Source organism: Gymnogyps californianus, chromosome 10 (genome assembly GCF_018139145.2).
Source record: "Gymnogyps californianus isolate 813 chromosome 10, ASM1813914v2, whole genome shotgun sequence".
NCBI classification, from domain to species: Eukaryota; Metazoa; Chordata; class Aves; order Accipitriformes; family Cathartidae; genus Gymnogyps; species Gymnogyps californianus.
The window spans coordinates 23,037,896-23,052,058 of record NC_059480.1 but is presented as its reverse complement, the minus strand read 5'-3'; positions in this window follow the sequence as shown (position 1 = coordinate 23,052,058).

Genomic DNA, 14,163 nt, shown 5'->3' with positions numbered 1-14,163 from the left:
AATTTTTTTTAAGTACTTTTTGGCATACTTTAACTGCAGAGTTTCACATTTGTCTAGGATGTTTTAAGAAATCGGAAATGATTTCTGGTATTTGAAACCAAGCTTGAGATTCTGCTGAAAACACAGTTCTCGCGGAGACTTTTCAGCTGAATTAATTACAATACAGTCAAGCTGTGGCATGTGGGACAAGAAACATCTGGTGATAACCTTGGCTGATCTTACTGTAGATTGCATTCATGAGTCTGAATAGTTTCCTGGACATACTGATATAGCCATTATGCCCTTTTTCAATTTATGTACTTGTGATGACTTTGCCCATCTTAACAAAAAAATCCCACGCTTAGGTCAGGGACTCTGGAACCATTAGCTTTCAGTGAGAAATTACTTGCGGATTCATTATATGTTTATTGTCTAAGGCTCCTTGTAATAGGAAATCTGTTTTGTACATTAGCAGTGTACATCATTAGCTTTGTATATTCCAACTGAAACTATTAGAAACACATCTTCCTCCAAGAAGAGAACTTGAAACAATTCAACAAAAGAAATAAGAAATCAAGCTGTGCTATTCTTTTCATTGTCTTCTGGTTATATTATCTGTGTATGCATATATGTACTGAGGAAATTTAATGGCTAAATAGCTTCAAGATAATTCTAGCTTTTTAAAAGCAAATAGAAAGTCATCACTCTCTGAAGCTGAACCAACCGTACAGCACTGGGAAAAAATCCACATATGCCCAATACATAGCTATATTGCCTTTTTTATTGTCAGCTGCCCTGTGCATAAGCAAAATGTCACCCCTGCAGTCTGGTAGCGTTCTCTGTCCACTCTGATGAGGAGTAAAGGATGGGAAAATACGCAGGGCAAACGAAAGCCAAGCTGCTTTAGATGTTGATGTCTTCTGAGTGCCAAAATACTTCTGGTGTTTTAAATTTTATAAATACGTAGCTCTCAGACTTAGATTATCTGAAAATTGAAAACAAAGACACAGTAACCATGCACATAAACATACTAAATCCCACTGAACTTTTTAATAAAATAAAAAATCCTGACACTTGCTGGAAGAAATATTTTCAGTTGATACGACCTCTCAGACAATAAGGGACAGCTTCATCATACATCTCTGTTTTTCTGCAACTGCACCCTTGCATCCACTTCTCCTGAAGCATGAAACCGTCCTGACTTGGGCAGATTCCAGCTGCAGCATCGACGAGCACTTTGCAACGGAGGAATTCTGTGAAATGGGTCCATTTGGGACGTACCTCTGGTCTCTCTGCTTCCTCGTGCATGGCAGGTTTACAACACAGTGAAGTTATTCCATAGCGGTAGGAGCCCAGCTTCGGCCTCCCCATGACGGCTTCCTCCCAGCGCTCTGCTGCACAAGTCAGTGCAGAATTGATTCACTACGTGTGTGGTTTTACAGCTTACCTGCTGCACTTCTCTTTCTTCCCTGGCACAAAACCCAGCAGCTGGGGTTCTGCAGAGGCACCAATTGGAATGGAATAGGTTCTAAAAGACTATAACAAATATTACTATCTGTTTGCAATAGGTGGCACACATAACATTCTTTGTGCTTTCTGGAGGCAATTGGAAGGAGAGTGATCTTGGCTTTGTATAGAAAATCTATACAAATATTGTCTCTTCTGCCAAATAATTCTTTTTTCTTAGATCTTCAAGTCTTAAATTTCTCTATACCCAGATTTATGATGCTCTGCCACTGTATTTATTGTAAATTGTAAGAGTTTTGCTTAGTTGCAGGTAGCTACAGGGTTTTAGCAATCTGTAGAATTTGATCACTGAAGCACTGTTTAAATAAGGAAAAAAAGTCTATAAAATCCTTTTGACCTTCACAGTATCCACAAATACAGCAAACTTGTTTTACATTAGATTTTAGAGATACCCAGGGCATATACATTTTAAATTATGCAGTCAGTCCGGGAGAAAACTGGTTTTCCCTGCATATCAGATACATCCAGACATGTATTAAGCATCTCCCGAACCTATAAAGAAATATTTCTATTCTACTTAATAAATGTGGGCCTGATTCTCTTACTTTCACTGGTGTAATTTCATTGACTACCACAGAACTACAGCTGCATCATGTCTATGAAAATGATAAAGCCAGCACTTTTGTTGATCACAGTTGTAGCCTAGAGATACAAGGGAGACTTTACTTAAAAGTCTCATGCCAGTTGCATTAAATCTTGGTGCAAAACTGAAAGTTAACATTTTAAAAAATGTGTATTATAAATAGTTTATGAAGAACATTTTTTTTCTGTTTAAGCTACTGGTATTCAAGATTTCGTATGATTTGTGAGATTCAACATAAAATTCCCAAATATGGAGTTAATTTTTCCCTGGGGTTTTTATGTATTCATGTATATGCAGCCTGTTTTCTTTAGCTGTATTTGAAAGCTATTTCACAGTACAAAGGTCCTAATTTTTACAGCCAATCAAATCTGTGCCTTCCATGTAATCAACTGTTTGCTTGTATAGCAGAACAAAGCAATGCCCTATGAAAAATTAAGTTGTATTCATTTTTTAATATAGTACTCAGAATATTAGGTATATGAATCACATAAACCAGAATCTAATTAAATTATTGGTTCCCACAGCAAGTTCTGCATCTTCTACAAATACATCTGAAATTGTATTAAATATATCCCTGCTTATGAATTCCCCAAGCTAAAACTTTTGATGTTGCCTGCTAAATTCTTAGCAGAAGTTACAAAAATCCAAATACTAACAGGGCAACCGAAAACACCCCGTTGCTTAAACAACAGTATTTTTCAGTGATAAATTCTGACTCTCAAAGTCGTGCTCCTATTTGACTACCGACAGGTATTTGCAAACATGGCAGGCTTTGCTGTTCTTACTGGCCTCATGTCTGGCACAAAAATGTGCAGCAACAGGGAGCAAACTAATCAAAAACCCATCCGGATTTTTATGTGTGTTTGTCAGCCTGCATTTTTTCCCCTAGGCCAGCGGGATTCAGTGTTAAAAAGGTGTGTTTGGTAACTGAAGAGCTTGTTCTCCAACCCCATTAATCACAGCTGGACGTGTAACAGGTATCTCACACAACACCTCGTCCAGGCTGCTGTCTAGCAAAGGAGATCCCGACTGCCTCCTGACCTGCTGCTCTGAGCTCGTAGGCAGCGTGTCCACCTGGACTTTCCTCCTGGAGCCCACCTGTCATCCAGGAGAACTTAATACATTCAAACAAAACTACCCATCTGATACTATCCCAGCACTGATTTTTAAGTCTAAATGGAGAGGAAAAATGTCTTCTGAAGCAACTGTTCTCTTGTTTTCCTCCTGATACACCTCACAGCTAAGTACAACAGTTTTCCTACCTGGTTTAGGTCTACTGTTCAGGTTTGGAATTTGCTTCCCTTTGCAGTGTTGAGCCAATGTCAGGAGAGGACAGCTGCAGGAGAAAAGAAGAAATTCTTCATGGGTTTCAAATTCTTGAAGTCATTCCCTTTGTATACAGATAAAATTTCTGTACAGAAAGTACATTCCAGTCATAGATGTAACCTGAACATAAAACCTGGTGAGTAACAGCAGCAAATATCTCTCAGACAGACATGTAACTGCTGGTCATGCCTGTACAATAAATGATGCTGAGACTCAGTATCCCATGGACACACTTAAAAGAGACTTCATTTACAAAAATAGTTGCCTTCCTTACAAAATACGGCATATAAGTGTACTTGTCTTGCTGACCAAAAATTACATAAAGATTTGGAGTGTTCTTCCCTCTTTCCATTCATCTTAATATAGCAAAAATTAAGCTGCTAGTTAAGGAACTATCTACCTTGATATGGCTTTTGCATGTGTCAAGGAACTATGTACCTGCACGCACAGGTTACGAGTAGCTCACAAACACTGTGGGAGATAAAGTGATACAGGTGAGAACCCGAAGCCCAGGCTCATTAAGGCTATGTTCAAGTTCTCATAAATGATACTGGCATACTAAATTACTCATGTTTAGCCAAGACATAGAAACCAATGGTAGTTCTGCAAGTAATGATAGTTTGATTGCTCATGGTCACTCATGATCATTTGAATATACCTTCAAAGAGCCTTGTCTTCCTGCAAAGATAGCTTGGGTTGTAATTCAGGGGCTGCCCCGAATAATGTTCTGTCTGCTGGCAAAACTTTGAATATGAGTGTGCTGCTGCTGTTAATTTGATTTGGCTGGTTTCTCAGAGGGTGTGAACTAAAGCTGAACTTACTATTACTCATCAGTGGCTAACACAAGCACTTTGCAACAAATAGACTAGCTCCATTTGAGTACATTTCAGGGATTTCCTTTGTGTATTCAGAAAGGACAGGCAAATTATTTCAAAATTAAATGTGTAGAATGACCCAGTTTATTGCAGCTTAAATAACTGTGGAACACATCTTTGAGAAATCCCAGATCCATAGAAAAATACATTACCTGCAAGGGTGTAATAATGCTGAAGGGCTGGCTATTTTTCCTAAGCTAGGCTAATTCAAGAGAAGTAAAGTGAGTGCAGCTCACTTGCATTCTCTCTGTAGTGTAACATAGCCTCATCTGCCTGTGGTCACACAAAAAGTCTGTGATGGGGCATGAAAGTAAATCTGTAGCTTAGTCCCTCTGTAGCATCCTAACCACTGAAAAAGGGAAGCCAGCAAAAACACAGAGTAGAGAAAGCAAGTAGAGAAAAAAGGAACTTCCTCCCTAGTTATCTCCTCACTTTACATTTTCATGTCTTTTATGTTTTGAAGTCCTTGCAAAAATTTTTCCGTGTAGCATAGTTCTCTTCAACACAAAATAATCTGATATCCCACTTATCTGCAATTTTAGAAGATTCCGTGCATCACATTCATATCTAGCAATTGTTAGAATGATGACTTTATCAGTTGCCAATATGTTGTGGTTTAACCTGGCAGGCAGCTAAACACCACGCAGCCGTTGCTCGCTCCCCCCAGTGGGATGGGGGAGAGAATCAGAAAAAAGGTAAAACTTGTGGGTTGAGATAAAGACGGTTTAATAGGACGGAAAAGGAAGGGAAAATAATAATAATGATAAAAGAATACACAAAACAAGTGATGCACAACGCAATTGCTCACCACCCCTGACCGATGCCCAGGCAGTCCTTGAGCAGCGGGACACCGTCCCCTGGCCAAGTCCCCCCAGTTTTATTGTTCAGCATGACGTCATATGGTATGGAATATCCCTTTGGCCAGTTTGGGTCAGCTGTCCTGGCTGTGTCCCCTCCCAGCTTCTTGTGCACCCCCAGCCTCCGCTGGCAGGGCAGTGTGAGAAGCTGGAAAGTCCTTGACTTAGTGTAAACACTGCTCAGCAACAACTAAAACATCAGTGCGTTATCAACATTATTCTCACCCTAAACTCAAAACACAGCACTATACCAGCTACTAGGAAGAAAATTAACTCTATCCCAGCTGAAACCAGGACACAATATTTGTTCATTCAATATGCAACAGAAAGTAATCTTAGCTCAAAGAGTTTTTAAAAATATTTTCCATAGTTAATGCCTGAAATACATGAAATAAAGTTCAATATAATTAATATAGTAAAAGTCTCAGTCACCAAAAGGAAATTGCAGAATGTGGGTGTCATGCTGCTACCTGTTGCCTAGCAATGTTGCATACGTGTGGCACAAGATTGATAGATATCACCCACTCAGATCGCTGGATTCAGACCTTCACCGCCGAGTTGTCAGTTGGAAAAACTGCCAAGAATCAGAGAGAGAAATAACAGATGGGAAGAGAAGCATCACAGAGTAACTTTGTTTCAATGTCCAGCACCATACTACCCAAAAGATCGGGGATGTGAAATTTTATTGAGTCTGTTTTTCTAAAGGTCTATGTAGATACGTACATGTATATAAATATATATATAAGAAAACTTGATTCCTGGCTAGGTATATCTGGGTCATGCAAGTTGAGGTAATGATATCCTGAAATTAAAATGGCAATTCAGTTTCATAATTTTTAGTGACTCACACTGCATTACCTTCAAGTAGGATGAACAGAAAATTCTCTGATATTATAGATAATTATAATGTTATTATAGCATTCCTGATAGCAAATGCTAAAGTTAAGATTAAGATGCAACACAGCGTTTTAAGCAACTCATACCTTCTCAAAATATACTTTTTGCTAAAATTTTCCATGATCCACTTGGCTTCAAAGTCAGCTTTTTCTGAGAAATCTTTCTATGGAATTAGTTCTGCCATTTTTGAACCGAGTCGAGGAGCCTCCATATGTTCTATTTTAAATTCTGGACTTGCATAATTCCAAAAAATGACTAAAGATAGAAGCCTCAGACCTGACAGGTTTTATAATTCTCATTAGAGGAAGAAAATAATCTTGGTTTGAAGAAAATGAATTATTTAAAAATAATGGCATCCAAAACAATTTCCTGCACATGCACAAGGACAGTCTGAAGATGGTTTTTCAGGCCAAAATGGTTTTAGCTACTGTTATATACGAAGGCATGCTCTTAACTGTTTAAAGTCGTTACACGTGAGGAAAGCCTTATTTGTTTAGCCCTATCCATTAATAAGGATTCAATAAAATAATACAAAGCACCAGAAAAATCTAATTATAAAAAGACCAAACAATCAATCCAATAGAGCATGAACTGAACAGCCATCTGTTGAACAGTCCCATTTGCAAAGAATTCAACATCCATCTTAGTTGCGGAATACAGAGGAACTAGCAACACAAAAGCCAAGGAAGGCATGGTAAATAATAATGAGTAAAAGACAAGTAAAATAAATGGGAATTACAGTTGATCCTGATGCCCATGATGAGTGCGGATTGCTTTTTTTGGGAACACAACAGCGGACCGTTGATGGATGCTGAAGAGAATGAGGGTACCAGCCCAGTACCAACCCAAAATTCACTGGATAGTACAGAAAGGGATGCGATGGCATGCCGCACATAGATCTACTGTAATCAGCAAGCTCCTCTGGAGCCTACGGTGTTAGAACTGCACTAGCTCCAGCACTAAGCCTGGGCTCAGTGCCTCCATGATATGGCTACAAATATCTGCTCTGCAGCTCATTTTAAGGTGGAAGCACTTCCCTAATGACCCACTCAGGAAAGGGCTTTTTGTGTTCACAAGGAGTATCTTAATTGCATTCCGGTTTTGCTGACATTTGGTGTTGTTCGAAGCACTTAGGTAAGATTTTCAGAAGTATCAAATGACTTAAAAACTCCAAGTCTCAGTAAGCACTCTGCTGCCTCCCAGTCAGTTCCTGAAACACCCACACAGCAGTTGCTGCTCACTACAGCCAACTCCCACACTCAGCTTGGGACTTGGGGTCTCTTACATAGAGCCTAAGACCCAAGCAAGGCAGGGGCATGAAAAGCTATTTAGAGCTAATTAAGAGAAAATGCTAAAAGGAGAATTGTTTGGGGCCTCCACCCTTCCTCAAGGTTGGGCACCTGAGCCAGCTGGGGTGGTGGACTGGTAGCTCTCCTTGTGAGGATCAGAAGCCCAGCTCTGCTGTTGCAGGTAGGTACTGCCTTTGTTTTTTGAGAGAAACGAATAGGTATCTCTATTTTCTTTTAAAATATAACAAGAGGAAGCAGTTGTAGGGTTATTCCCTTTTATGTAATCTTCTAGAGGTAGAGCGGCTGAAAAATGAAAGATTTCTGTTGTTTGCGTGTGTCCGGAGTGGTTTAAAATTGTACCTTTGAGCATGTGTTTTTGACTACGAGGGAAAATGAGGAGAGTCTGTCCTCTTTGATGAGATGCACAAGCTTTGTGGCAGGGAGTGAAAACTCATGGGCTTGCAGAGAGAGCACATAGGAGAGTTAGGAAGCTAGAAAGGAAGAGGAGTCGTTGTATCCCCTGCCCTATTTTTAGCTAATACTGGTGTAATGCAAAATGTTTTCAACCGGCTTGAGAGTGGTTTTAGAAACAGTAAAACACAGAAGTACAAAATTATGAGAAAGAGTGCTCAGGGCTCTAATGAGAGGATTTTGCTGACTTTTCTGCACTGTTTCTTGACCTCGACATGACATTCGTCTTTTTTTATCATTAATATGCATCTTCTCGGCAGCTGCTGATACAAAATGATGGCTTTTTTCCATGTGACAAAGGAGAAAGTATTTCTTTTCATTTATAGCTAAGGGAGCAAGGCAGGAAGCCTAGTCTTCTTCCCACAGCAATGTGGGCATCCTGAGAAAGATGTGAGCTGGGCGGCTCTGGAAGAGTGTGTGCCATTACTCTTAATCTTCCTGTGGGTCTTCTAGTATTACTAGGCTGAATTCCAGTTTGGCATTTATATTCTACTCAAATGTTGTGATAACATTTACTTTGAAAAGAACCGAAGTAAGGTAATGGACCAGTTCAATCTTGCTTAAGCCTATTTAAAGATACACACCTTTCCAGCCTGAGGAATGTAACATTTTAGCTCTGTTCTGACTATAAGGAAGTCTTTTTTCAACTAAGAGGGTGGAAGGGTGCCAATAGCAGCCCTATTATTTGGCAGGCAGGAGGTAACCTTACAGTAAACAGCTGTCAACTTCACAGTCTAGTTGAATTTTAATGGCTCAAAGACTAAAGAGAGTTACGATTTTGCCTGAACCCTTGGGGTCTGGGCTGTTACTCAGGGCTACATTTAAGCTACCACGTTAGGGTCATATGACTTGTCTATATAAATTCCTCAAACGTGTCATTAAAATGTCAGTTCTTAACTTAGCTAGGACTATAAACCACTTCAGCACAGTTTAAATCTCTGATCTAGTATAAACCAATCAAAAAAGAATAAAAGGAATATTGTGTGGTTGGAGGCACTGTCACTTTTAACCATGTGCAGGTGTACGCTCTTGCTTCCTGTCATTTTGGGTTGGTCTTGTTCTGCGTGCAATGGAGAGTGAGGCTTAGCCTGGGTAAAACAATAGCATTATTTACTAGGAAACGTAGAGAATTTGGCCTTCTAACTTAACTTCGGTGTGTCAATGCCAATCCCTTTCCTCATTCTTGGATGTCCCTCAAAATATAAAAAGGATTCCAGACACTCAAAATATGGACAACTACTTAAAGAAGTCCCTCCATTTTAAGAGAAATACTTATTGTGAGTATTAGCAGTCTCAGAGTATTGATAGGGATTGGAAAACAGAAAGGACCGTAACTTTTAAATTAGGCCAGTGGCAAGTATAAGTGTGAATCACAACTTGGAAAAGAAAAAAAAAAAATCCCCACCGTTTGGAGATGGCTGTGCTGAAGCAGTGATTTATGACCATTTCTTATGCTTAAAGAAAGAACATTTAGATCTGTACTGTAATTCTGCACTAAGGCAAGTACCTTCGGTTGCTGCTGTGGACTAGGCACATGTACTTACCTATCTGTCAGTGACAGCAGACAATTAAAGCAGTAATTTAATTGGGGATTCTGGAGCAAAGAGTGCTGGGATGAATATTGATACCTTAATGAAGGATCAAGCTGTGGTAATGGGTCCTAGTGGTAATGTGCAGTATGATGAGCTAGGGTTTTGATTTAAGGAAAGTTATAGGGATGCAAAACTACGAGTCAGTGAAAAACAATAAATTACAGGTGACTAGCTATGTGTAGTTTCAGAATTGGGCGTATTTGCCTGCACCTGGTATGCCTCATGAATATACACCTGCATGATATTGATATTTTTCTTACAGATTTGAGTAAGGCTATGCGTTTTCTAACAGTGCATCTGTATACCAAAGCAGTGTCTGTTACAGAAGGCGAGGGCAAATATACTCTGCTGTACTTACGTTTTAAGCTGTAATTTTTATATTATTCTGTTACTCCTACTCCATAGGAGTCAGAAATCCTGCAGCACTTCTCAAAAAAATTATACTGCAGTGCTGATGAGTGTATCTTCAAAATGGACATTGTTTGGAAGAGAAACTTGTGCCCTGCAGAGAAGATAAAATGTAGATTTATTGAAGCAAACAACAAAAAGCTGTATATTGGATTTTGAGTCCTTTTTATATTTTAGGGTCTATAAAATCAGGCTCCTTGCCCTTTATATTGCAAGTCAAGCAGGAACAACCGTTGAAAGTTTTCTTGATCACCCGCCTTTTATGTCCCCTGTAATCAAGCATATACCAAATTCCAAAGTGATTTGAAGAGAAATACCATATTTCTTTACTAAAAACAAAGCAGAGAGATAAAATTGCTCCTAATGCCTTATCAATAACAATTTTCTTTTGATACCAATGGAAGTTCATTTTCTTGATATCTCACCAAAGGCATAGAGGCACTTTCAGTACATTCAAGTTTATTTCCAAAGACTTGTGCCTCTTCACTTAGGACTGGATTTATTGCCTCTGCAAAAATGCAGGTAAAATAGGCTTTATGCTGAAGAAAAAGGCAAAGCAGGAGGATTGGGTAGAGGTGCCCATGGAAAGAGTACAGAGCAACTCCTCCATATCCACTTCTCAGTCCCCTGGCTGAAAGCAGAAGCTATTATGGCTGCGTTCCCATATATTAAAGCATAGCACTGCTGCTTTCAAGAAATTACTTACACTTCATGTGTCCTTGTTCCTTTCCCAGCTGGATCCAAATTCCCCAATGTGCTGCCCTGTGTGGAGCCATGATGAACCTCAGTGTAGTGTGGAGTTTGTTGTGTTAACCTGGATGTAATAAATAAATCGGAGTCAATGCACAACATTGAACTATCAAGCATTATTTGGAAGTTCAAATATTGAGAGCTTAGCTTACTTATTGCCATGGCAATCACTATTAAAAATATTTTTAGCTTATACTAAAGGTGCAAAAAAGAAGGAAAAGCAAAAGACATTTGAAATGTGAGGCACAAAGACTTTAATTTTAAAAAACATTCCATATCCCTTCAGTGAGGGGACCTTTTATAAGGGAACCCTAGGTTTGACAATCTTGGATGATTAGACTTGATATTAAGTGTCTTCTCAGGGACAAAAAAAAAAGGTAAGTGCAGCTAGGCTGGTGCTGCTGCTGTTCATAGTCTGATCTTGTTTTTGTGAAACAACTGATCACAGCCTGAGCATCATGCAATATCTCTGCCTTGGATAACTCTCTTGGCTCCTTGCCGCCTCCTCCTATCTCTAAAATACAGAAGTTAGCAATAGATATTTTAACTCACTGCAGTGCTCTGGGGTTTATTAATAATTCTTTATAGAGAAGTCTAACAATATTTAACAATATTTGTCAATATTTTTGCTACTAGGCATTGCACTTTCTCATTCAAAGTTCATAGAAGAGAGATGACCCCCCCAAAGTATTATGTAATAATTTATTTCAAATGTAAAAATAATAAAAAAATAAGTTCCTATGTTCCTTGTTACAATGTCTGCGAGAGATACTGTATAAGAGGCACGATAAAGGAGAACTCTTTTATTAGGGATGTCATAGGGGATAGTGAATAGATGCAGGTAATTACTATTTCAAATGTCTAATGACCTTTTCACCAAAGCACAATGAACCTCTATCACGCTCTGTTGCTTTTAGTAGAATACGTGATCTTCATGCACACGGATGCACAACTTCCTTGATTTTCTAATAGAGTAATATAATTCAAGAATTTGCATTGTAGTTACTATTTTTTCCAGATGTTGGAGTGTGAAGTTTGAGAAATAAATGGTTTAAGTTTGTATTACTCAGATTGTGGCCAGAATTTGGAATGTGTGGTGTTTCTATATCACCTGGCGTGAACACGGCGAGAGCTGATGGATGCCAGCACAAACTGTAAAGGCGGCATTGATGATAGAAGCAGATCAACAGGGACATTTGCACCAATGCCATTCTCTGTTCTTGTGTGGAGACACACAAAAGAGTGACAGGTGCAGCATCTGCCGGATTGAATTGTTTGTAGTGTGGCAGCCAGGAATATACCTCAGTTTGCTCAACAACAAAAAGTGTTTAAATAAAAAAAAAAGTAGCATTCAAAAGAAGATCAGAAATACTTCATTACCATTCAAGCAATAAGCTACAATGCTGAAACATTTAATTATAAAATGAACAATAGAACTTTTGTATTATTTTGTGTTTAGGGACAACCTGTAGAATCTAGAGTTCTGAGACACAAAATCAAACATATCGAGGGCTTTTGCGCTCCAGTTCTAGGGGAAATGACAGTGCCTATTGTTGCCGTCTGCTTTGTGAAGAAGTAAGTCTGTTGACTAGGAGCCACCAGTCCCTGCCAAAAACTATTGGAGCACTTTCTTATACAGAAGTATCAGAACTACTCAGGTGGTTCTGACTAGACCATTTCTCTTTGCATTCAGGTCTGGGGTAACTGGAAAAAATATAGGTGGAGTCAAAATACCATGGCTGAGAAGAACAATTGTACTTGCTACTTACATTAATCACAATATGTTTAGGGTAAACAGCTTGACCATGACTCAATTGTGTGGGAGAATTTCTTAGAATCACATAAGATTAGTATGTGGTTCCTTTGTTCTGGCTAGTGCTATATTCATGCTGGAATACACAGCAACAGTATGATGCTTTTCATTAAAAAAAAAAAAGTCTCTGACTGCCATAGTTCAGTGTTTAGAAGGAGTGGGGAAAAAAACCCAAAGGATTTCTCACCTACTTGGAATTTGCTCATTAGCTTTTGATTCTTGCATCAGGCAGTGAGAACCCAAAAAACCTCAACATATGCCATTTTGTGGTAAATGTAGAAGTGCAGCATTTCCTGTTTCAAATACATGAAACCAAATTGGAACCATTTTCAGTATTTATATTGAGACTGGGAAGGCAAAAGGTGTCTTGGCTGAATGTTTCCCCTTTAGCCCTCTGTGTTGGAGAGCTATCTATAAAGACCCTCTATAAGGTGGTGATTTCTGGACAAAAGAATGAATTGAGTTAATAATCTGAACAGTGAGGTAAAGAGTAGTTTACGGTCGTAGCTAGTGTGAAAGCCCTGTTGTTTCTTTAACTAAGGTATTGACTGAAGTTGGACTGCTATAAATCTTCCTGCAAGAACAGTGTATGTATACAAGCTTGAAAATTAAGTCTACCCTGTTGTGATTGAGACAGAAAAAAGACCTGACTCTCAGATCTTCACTGGTCTGTAAAATAACTAAAACATTTGCCAGGAAGGAGAAAGACAGTGTGATTTGATACACATTTTTAAAAAGAACATTGAAGTTATACTTCCATTTAATTGAGACATTAATCCTAGAAAATTGGCTCCTACATGTAACCTGAAACCTATATCACATTCTTCTACTTGTTTTCTGATATCACCGATTGAAAGCATATCACAGAAAATAAATCTGTTTTCTTGTCCAAAATATGAGCAATTTCAAGAGAAAACACTGAGCTGAAGAGAAATCTGAAGGAAAAAAGAAAAACCAGTAACCCCAACAGATAAATAAAATGACTGCCTCTAACTAATAAACCTGGAACCTGAGTACTGTGTTTGACAATAATATAGGAACTATAATTTGGCTCACAAACCTCTCAAGAAGTAGTAAAAACTGTTATGTGTTTTCTTGATGAGAAGCTGGGCGTGTTGTTGACCTCATTCTAAGATGTTTCTTCTTCTGTGGATATTCAGAGCACATGGCACTTCCACTGAAATCCCTTGTTCTGATTGCTGAAGTGTTACATAGCTATTTTCTTGTACAATTGAAGCTATGCAGACACCAAGGCATAGATCCCAACCATGCAGTCATAAAGGGTCTTGGGGAAACATTCAGACAATAAAACGTACACTGCAAATACTGAATGCAGTGGTGAAAAGTGGTCAGTCATCCTTCTGCTAACACTCCACAGGCTATCTGTAAGTGGCCATTATGAACTCCCAGTCATTTAGGCAATGGTTAGTTCACTGACTAGTAAGATAGTCACCAGACCATGCTGTTGGACTAGCAGGTTCCATTTGATGGCTGCATGCGTAGAAATAGAGTTCTTGGATAGATTTCTAATTGCAATGTAATTCTTTATAGAAGGCATACTGTTACAAGCACAAGTTTTTCTCGTAAAACCAGATCCAGAGGACATAGACATTGACAAGCCAGTTATCGCAATAACTGAATTTTAGGGCTGAGAGTTAGATTTAGGCGCTCTAGGCAGAGTTTTAGCTTGCAAACTTTAAGGATGTTGCCAGTTAGCAATGCTGTGCGATTGCACCCTGGGGTTGGTCAGGCTGGCAGGAGTGTCAGCTGAAGAAGGAAAGTTTGCGGTGATGCTG